Consider the following 8941-nt stretch of genomic DNA (forward strand, 5'->3'; position numbering starts at 1 on the left):
GACAACACCTCCTCTTTGTGCATACCAAATTTCATTAAAATCGGATTAACCGTTTAGAAGTTACCGAATTATTTCCCTCTTTTTTTTTTCCTATACCACTGTGCAACATCAAAAGGATAATGAGTAGTAAGTGTTGGAGGCGTCCTACCATTTTAAACGATGAAGTTCGAATGTGTATTGAGCTACAGATGAATATAGCGTAAAAGTGAAATTTCAGATCCGAAGTTAAGTTAATTTAAGGACTTTAAAGTTGGCTATAATCCAGCCGCGCTTGACGTAGGGGTTTATGGCTAAGTTATGCAATTTTCTCCGTGACACCGGTTTGAAAATGCTTTTGATTTTGGTTGGAACACCAATTGCACCATTCGGCGCAATGATTCAAAGTCGATCAGCATTCGCCATGTTTTTGTTGGTTGGGGGTGCTAAAGGGTGCACCCCATTCTTATTTTCTTTTTCTTGAAATCTGCCTCAATGACTTTAAGCCGATGAGCATTCACAATGTTCCTGTTGGACTTAAACCGCTGTAATTTTTATGGATATGACCTCACTACCGTATTACGACGTGTATTGATGAAAAATGGAATAAGTGTTTTCGAAGGATATCGCAGGATATTATCCTTTTTATCATGTAGCGACGCCAAATTCTTAATACTAACGTTATTTTCTTTGGAAATAACCATTTAATATAGCTGTGAACTCAAAATCTCTTAAACAAACTTAAATCGACTTAAATCTTGATAAAATTTCAGTCGATCACTATCTTCCTTAGAGTCAACGGAAGTTTGTTTTAAATATTGTAAGATCGATGGTAAGATTTATATCTTCTAGACTTTCTGAAGTCTATGACCATAATGGAAGTCATTAATACTTTACAACAATAAAACTCACTTCGGAAGAATAATATTAGATCTATTCTACTTGATCATTTTGGTTCTGTCCACCGTTTTATTATTCCAAGACTTTCTAAAGTATGTGGCCATAAAACTCACTTCAAAAAAGCATATATTGATCTCCTCGTAATCAAGTGTGTCCCTTCATAATACGTACCATCAAATTAACCTCAGACTTGCTCATTTTAAGAAGATTTCTCATCTTTCTATCATCATGGTTAACTCGTAGGATCTTTGTGGTTCTGCCCACCGTTTCATTATTCTGAAGTAGGTGACCATAATCGAAGTTATACTTTACAACATTGAAACTCGCTTCAGAAGAGCAAAGTTAGATCTGCTCGTAATCATGTGTGTTCACTTAGAATACGTATCATCATACTCACCTCAGACTTTCTCATTTTAAAAAGATTTCTCGCCTTGCTATCATCATGGTCAACTCGTAAGATCTTTGTGGTTCTACCCACCGTTTCTTTATTCCAAGAGGCCTTTTATGATTATTTGTCCCATTGTTTTAATTCTGTTTTAGTTGCCCCGAACGGTTTTTCGTTCAACAGGTTCAGGAGAATATTCAGTTAAAGCTTTCTTTCAATCCATTAATTATCTTCTAGCGTTGGTAAATATAATGTGCCATATTTATTCTAATGCAATTTACATATTTCGTTATTTAGACTTCTGACTGAAAGCTTGTGTTATCATTAGGTTAAACGATATATAAATATATTTCTGTTTCTTGGTCTTCACCAAATAAGAGGTATTCGTATAGCAATGGATTCCTATTGACCAATACATTCTATCTGGCATCAGCGTTTCAAAGTTTCCGACATATTCTGTGTCTGGTATACGATCAACACAACATTGAAACTCGCTTCAGAAGAGCAAAGTTAGATCTGCTCGTAATCATGTGTGTTCACTTAGAATACGTATCATCATACTCACCTCAGACTTTCTCATTTTAAAAAGATTTCTCGCCTTGCTATCATCATGGTCAACTCGTAAGATCTTTGTGGTTCTACCCACCGTTTCTTTATTCCAAGAGGCCTTTTATGATTATTTGTCCCATTGTTTTAATTCTGTTTTAGTTGCCCCGAACGGTTTTTCGTTCAACAGGTTCAGGAGAATATTCAGTTAAAGCTTTCTTTCAATCCATTAATTATCTTCTAGCGTTGGTAAATATAATGTGCCATATTTATTCTAATGCAATTTACATATTTCGTTATTTAGACTTCTGACTGAAAGCTTGTGTTATCATTAGGTTAAACGATATATAAATATATTTCTGTTTCTTGGTCTTCACCAATTAAGAGGTATTCGTATAGCAATGGATTCCTATTGACCAATACATTCTATCTGGCATCAGCGTTTCAAAGTTTCCGACATATTCTGTGTCTGGTATACGATCAGGCACATTCGATGATTGTCTATAACCTTGCAAAGTGCATAGTATACACTAATGACGTGTAATATAATCGCTTTTGGCAGATCGGCGTTCGGCTGTAAGCATCGCCTCGTATCTTAAAATGTTTAAGTTATTAAATCCATAAAAACAGATACAAAACTACAGATGACTGAAAGTATTAGGAATTCCTCTTAAAAATAGTATCAAATGTTACAAAATCTTTAAAAAATTCAAAATACTCTTACAGAGGTGTTTAGCAGGCATATGTTTAAAAAGTCAAAACTTAAAATGGTAGCAAAACAGTGTTGAAAGCTACATGATATTTTGTGTTGTATTCTCTCCTTTTTCTGTAACATGGTTGTTGTTGTTGCCATTTTATAGTATAAATAATAATAAAAACATTTCAGTTTATTTAACAAAGATCTTATGCATGATTTTGTGTTAAAAAAAAACAGGCAAAAAGATCTATAAAAAATTACTAAACAAACAAAAAATGAAAAAGTTTTCATTTGTTAACGACAGACACTTGACGGATTTGAGCACAATTCGAACGTGATTATTTGTGGCAGCCATCACCATCGTCTTCATCATGATCATCAGGCTCCTCTCATCATTGTCGTTAACGTTCATATGTACGATCATTGGTTTGTTCTCTTTTTGTTTAATTTTTTTCTTTTTTTTTTTTTTGCCGCAGTAAAGACACACAACTAATTTTACAATCATCACGCATAATTTTTATAAATTTAAAAAAAAAAACAAACTTGTATTCAGAATTATAACCAGCAACTAAAAATCATGTTAAAAACATAAAAATATCAAAAGATCTGATAAAAAAGTTAAAAAACACACAACACAATGATTTCATTTCAAAATTATAGTAAAGAATGCAGCTAACAACAGCAAACAAATACAAAAAAAATTGTTGCAAAAATTTGTCTTCTGTCATAATTCAATAAAGTTTTTAAACAACATTGACATTTGTTAAAAATGCCAGAAACAAAATCTTTTTTTGTTCAAAGCTCTATTCATTGGCATTCTACTGCTGCTCTTGCTGCAACAAGACCAACAAGTGGTTGATGAACAAAAAAAAAAAACTGCTTCAATTATGATCATTTAATTTTCCATGGCACCACCAACCAACTAACCAACTATCGTTTATAAATTGTAATAAAATGAAATGATTAAAAATTATTATGCCAAACACATGCCTGCCTGGGTTATTGTACCATAACGCCATTTAGGAGCCCTCCTTGAAATTTCATTTGTTTTATTGTTGTTTTTTATTTAGTTGGTTGTATCCTTGTTATTACGAGTATTATTATTAATTTTTTGTTGTTTCATTTTTTGGCTTTTTTTTGATGAAATACCTTGTGCCTCATGTTTTGAAATTTAAATGATGGTTGGTTTTTTATATTTTTTCCAAAAAAAGAAGTTTGCGTGTGGTTTCTTGATTTCTGCTGCTGAGTTGCCTGTAATTTGTTTCATATTATTACTGGTTTAGTTTCATAATTGTTTGTTTTAAAAATTTGCAACATAAAAAAGGGTTAAAATTTTGAAGGTAATTTACTTTAATTATGCCTGTAATAATTAGTATTAAGTGTCAACATTTTTATAATGTTCGAATAATTGGTGTATTTATGACAAGTGTTATGAAGGGGTTATCTACAAGTCTGCCACAATCATATAATTATTTTATTGTATATCGTGTGCACAATTACTTAATCACCTTTTTCAATTTAAATGCAGTCGAACAAGTTATCTTACAGCTTAAGAGTGTTTTATCTAAGTAATAGCCGATCTAGCCGATCTAGCTGACAATCAGAAGTCAATTAGGACCTTCCTTCTTAAGACCTGAAATAATTGTAATATATCTTTATCTGAATACTCTTTAAGAGGTAAGGTTTACATCATTTGGGTATCAGGCCAGTTGTCAACGAAAGGGCGAATGGAATATTCTTAAAGGGAAGGTAGTTAGCCTGACTTATGATGAATTAAAAATATGAATGAGATAATTCCATAATGCCTATTGCAATAATAAAACGGTCATTAAAAGCACAAAGGTCTTATGTGGTGACTCAGATAAGAATATGACGAGAAATCTTCTTAAATCAAGCAAGTCTGAAGTTAATATGATAGTACTTTATCTGAGTAAACTCGCAGAATTACCTGGCACAACTATACAAAATTGGACGCGCAAATTTAGACGATTATAGAGCATGTGGAGAGGACAGAGAAACTCTGGAGCTTCTTGGGCATTGTCTGCCTTTCGTCAGAGTTGAGAGTTATGTTATTCCGTAAATAACATTCCTCACCAACACTGATTGGAAATTCGTTAGGAATTACGTTCAAGAAACTGGGTTTCTAAAAAAAAATTTGTCTTCTTTAGACATGCAAATTCAAACGAATACAGAGCATAAAGAGAGGACAGTGAAACTCTAGAGCATGTTGCCATTGATATGCATTTGTCGAAGTTAAATCCAAGTATCTTGAGAGTAATGTTGTTCCGGAAAAAGATATCCTTCACTAAACTTAGGAAACCGTATTTCTAAAACTTGTTTTCTCTTCTTTGAAAGCAAGGATTCAAACGAATATAAATAGAAATTACGTTCAGGAAACTGCGTTTCTAAACAATTACCTTTTTTCTTCGTTTACCATTAAAAGGAGCGCATAACAGTCGTGATAGGAGCCTAATTGTTTTTCTTTGGATTTTATGTGGTATTCATCCTCCTATCAATCTAACCTAATGTCGATTTTAAGGTTTTAATCGATTTTTAAAAGGAAACTATATGTTTGGCTGATAACAATACAGATAGATTCAAAACTGAATCGTCTATCTGACATCACTTTAGTTTATCTTCCTGCGCATGGAGACTTCAATGACAATGAAAAGGAAGATGAGTTAGTCGGTATGGGATCTACTTAGAATATTTCTAGTGCGACTCTAGTTGTTCTCCAGCAATATCTTCTGATTTTATTTTCCATATGGCCTTTTCATTCAGGAAGAGCCTTCTCAGCGAATACCAAGAGTTACCCAAAAGTCCAACTTTCGTGAATTATCTGAGTATATAAACGAAATGACCTTTTGAAATAACTCACAATTACAGTTTGGATCTAATTCGACACATCTGTCCCTTTGCGCGAAGTACCATGGTAGAGTTAGGTTGTGTGGCTCAAAAGTGGTATTTTTTAAACGGATGACAATCGGAAGCTTATCGAAGTTTATGACGAATGCGTTCCACTGGTATCAACATACAAAAGATGGTTTGTGTGACTCAGAAGCAGTGAGAAAGAATAATTAAAAAGTTTGAAAACCATGAGTATTGTTAAGCTGGAAAACTCATTGGGAGTTTCTCAATCGCCAATTTTAAAACGAAGTAGAATTCTTCCAAAATCAAAAGATTCTTAACGTTTGCAAGAATAAATACGAATGAATGCCGATAGATCTTGAAGTCGAAATTGACATCAACGTCAAATATCTATGATGCAAATGGTTATGATATTCCGTAGATCTTATCTAGGTATTTTCTGGCCAGATCACTGAGAACCAGTAAACTGATAAGCAATGTATAAAAAAACGTACTGTATTATCCGCCAGATATGAAAGTTTAAGAGGTTTAAAACTATTTAAAAAAAAAAGTGGTGGCTTTATCTCCCCTCTAGATCTTGTTCGCGCCGTTCTACGTCCTGTTATTACTTGTTCTCCCTAGGATGCATTTAACTTAGACCAGAGCTTTAAAAGATGATGTGTTTCCTTATGGATCTTAAAAAAGGAAAAATTATTTTTAAGCGGAATCGGAATTGTTATGTTGAATGATTAGTTCCTAGCTAACAATGTCCAATTCACAATCGATGTCGTATTTATCTTATTATTGATTTGTTTTGGTTTCAAAAACATTTCTTTGACAATTTTTATGACATACAACGTTACAACGATACGACATCGATTGAGAATTGGACAAATTATTTTTTTGTATAATATTAGTTTAATTGAGTGTTAATTTCAAAATTTTATTTTCCTATTAAAAACAATTTGTTTGATTTCATATCATGCTTTAGAGTCTTATCTATATTTTGATCTCACTTTCTCATACAATTTGATTTTTTGAAATTCAAACCCAAATCAACTTAAATTCCCACTGAATTTAAAATTCCTACAAATTAAAAAAATATGCATTTTTCTTAGGAATTTCATATTTCAAAAACCATCATCCCATCATTTGATTTCTAATAAATATTTAAATTTTTTTTAACTTACATCACGTCTTGCGGCTACAAATTCTTGTTAAAACCTACAATTTTTTTGTTTTTAGTTTTTTTTTTTCGTAAACCTAAAAACTAATCAACGAAAACTGTCAAACTATATAATTTAACTAAATACTTTTGGCTTTACCTATAAAAATATTAACGAAAAAAAAACTAAAAATAGTAGAACAAAGATTTCTATTCCAAGAATTATGCACCTTGAATGAAATGCATAAGACAAACGATTTGGGTTTTTTCGAAAACGAAAAAAAGGGTCTGGTTTTAAACGTATAAATCACCATAAATGGACACACGTTTAGGTTTTATGGAAATCTTTGTCTTGTTGAAAATGTAATAAAATTAAATTTTATCATTATAATTTTAATATAACGATCATTTTACACGCATGCTTCAATTTACAAATGATATTTATTGAATGTAATTGAATAAAATGTGAAACTACGGTGACAGCGACAAGTGTTGGATATGTAACGAATTTAAAATGAGCTAAAATTTCAATAACTTAATCTTTATACTATTCTTTAAACAACGAATACATTGAGTTCCAATTTGTTTAGACTCATGTCTAAAGATTAATCATTAAGATTTTAGGGCTTTAAAATCATTTAGATTTTGATGTCGAGAAGGGTAACAGTAACTTTCCGATTGAAGAACTGACTTTTATTAAAGAAGTATCTTGGGAATTGATCATTGCTGCTAGATCGCCAATAGGGTACTTGCCACAAAGTGCATGGAATGCAACGATCTTGCACACGCACTCAATTACTAATTAAACATTTTCAACACGTTTGAACAACGAAACTGAAACGAAAAGAAAAATAAGACTTATATCGATCATTGAAGATCTATACGTAAAACAAAAAAAGTAAACGACAAGAAAAAGACAGGCAGGCAATCAGAAAGACAGACAGACAGATGGATGGTTAGCTGTTTGGACAGACAGACAACTGAGGCAGTGTCTCAATAGCACAACAAGTGTTAGTTACAATGTGACTTTGACTACTGAAATGCTAAGAAAAGTGAGGAAAAAAGAAAGAAAGAGAGAGAGGAGAAAAAACTCATTTGAAGATTTTGGTTGAACAAAGTTTTACAACAAGAGTGGACACTTAAAATAAGTGATCAATGATCATGTCTAATTGATTTTGAAAAAAGCGATTTTTTTAAAAAAAGGTTTATTTAAAGTTTTTGATAAATAAATATTTGTTGTTGTTGTTTTTTTTAAAGAAAAAGTTTATTATCTTGATTAACTTTTTTAGTTGTTGTTGGTATTTTTTTCTAAAACTTGTTTGATGTATTTTTGTGTTTTTTTTTTTCTTTTGTCTGTCTGTTCTATTTGTAGGGTCTGGGTAGCCTGCAGTTGTCGGCTATTTAGGCTTTTTTTCCTTTATCATGCCTTTTTCGTTGACATTTTTCTTTATGTCTGCCATATAAATTGAGTTCTTTTTTCTTCGTTTGTTTTTAGCATTATTTTTGTTGGAGTAAATATTTATGGTTTTGGCCTCCTTTGGAGTTTTTGGCCGGCCGTGCAATGAGTGCTGCACATATCAAAACAAAACTGTATGGCTGGCTAGCTGGCTGACTGTTTAGCTTTCCTGCTAGCTTTTTTGCTTGCAGCTTTGTTGACAGGAGGTTTCTTGTTTTTTGTATGTGATTGATTTAATTTTTGGGCTGTTGCTTTCATTCGCCACTCGCCAGCTCGTCTTTACTTTTAACCATTCATCCATCCAACCATTCAACCATTGTTTTTTAAGTAGGTTTCAACTTGTGCCTGAATCTGAATGTTGCATGAATGAGAACCTTTATAAGGTGCCGCTTATAAGGTTGTTTTTTACTCATTTTTTTTTGGTTTTTTATTATTGAAGTTTCATGTTAATTGAAATTGATGATTTTAGTTTGAAAAGCTCAAGATACCTTTGTTTCTTTTAGGCTACATATGTACATATACGTATATTTTTATTTATTTTAACCAAAAACAAAAAAATTGTTCAAAAAAAAAGAACGGAATCATTTTTATAGTCATTATTATTTACAGATGACATTGTTTATAGGTGTGGTGGCCTTTAAAGTGTGTTTTGAATTTAAAAATCTACTTATTTTTATCAGAAATTCATCGAAATGATGAGGTTTCTTTTCGAGAAACTTATAATGACAGCTAACAAGCAACAGGTTAATGAAGGATATCATTTAGTGGAGATGTTTTTAGTTATAAAATCGAGTGTGGTAGGGAATTTTCAATATATCTGAATAAACATGATATTTTTTATATTAGCAATATCAAAGTCAATTTTTTTTGAACTTTAATCAAAAATATTTTTCAAGACATTTAGCACTTTTGTGTTTGATTCTTAAATTTTTTTGACCAAAAAATTTGTATATTAATTTAAAAAAATTC

The sequence above is a fragment of the Lucilia cuprina genome, chromosome 3 (assembly GCF_022045245.1).
Source record: "Lucilia cuprina isolate Lc7/37 chromosome 3, ASM2204524v1, whole genome shotgun sequence".
Lineage (NCBI taxonomy): Eukaryota > Metazoa > Arthropoda > Insecta > Diptera > Calliphoridae > Lucilia > Lucilia cuprina.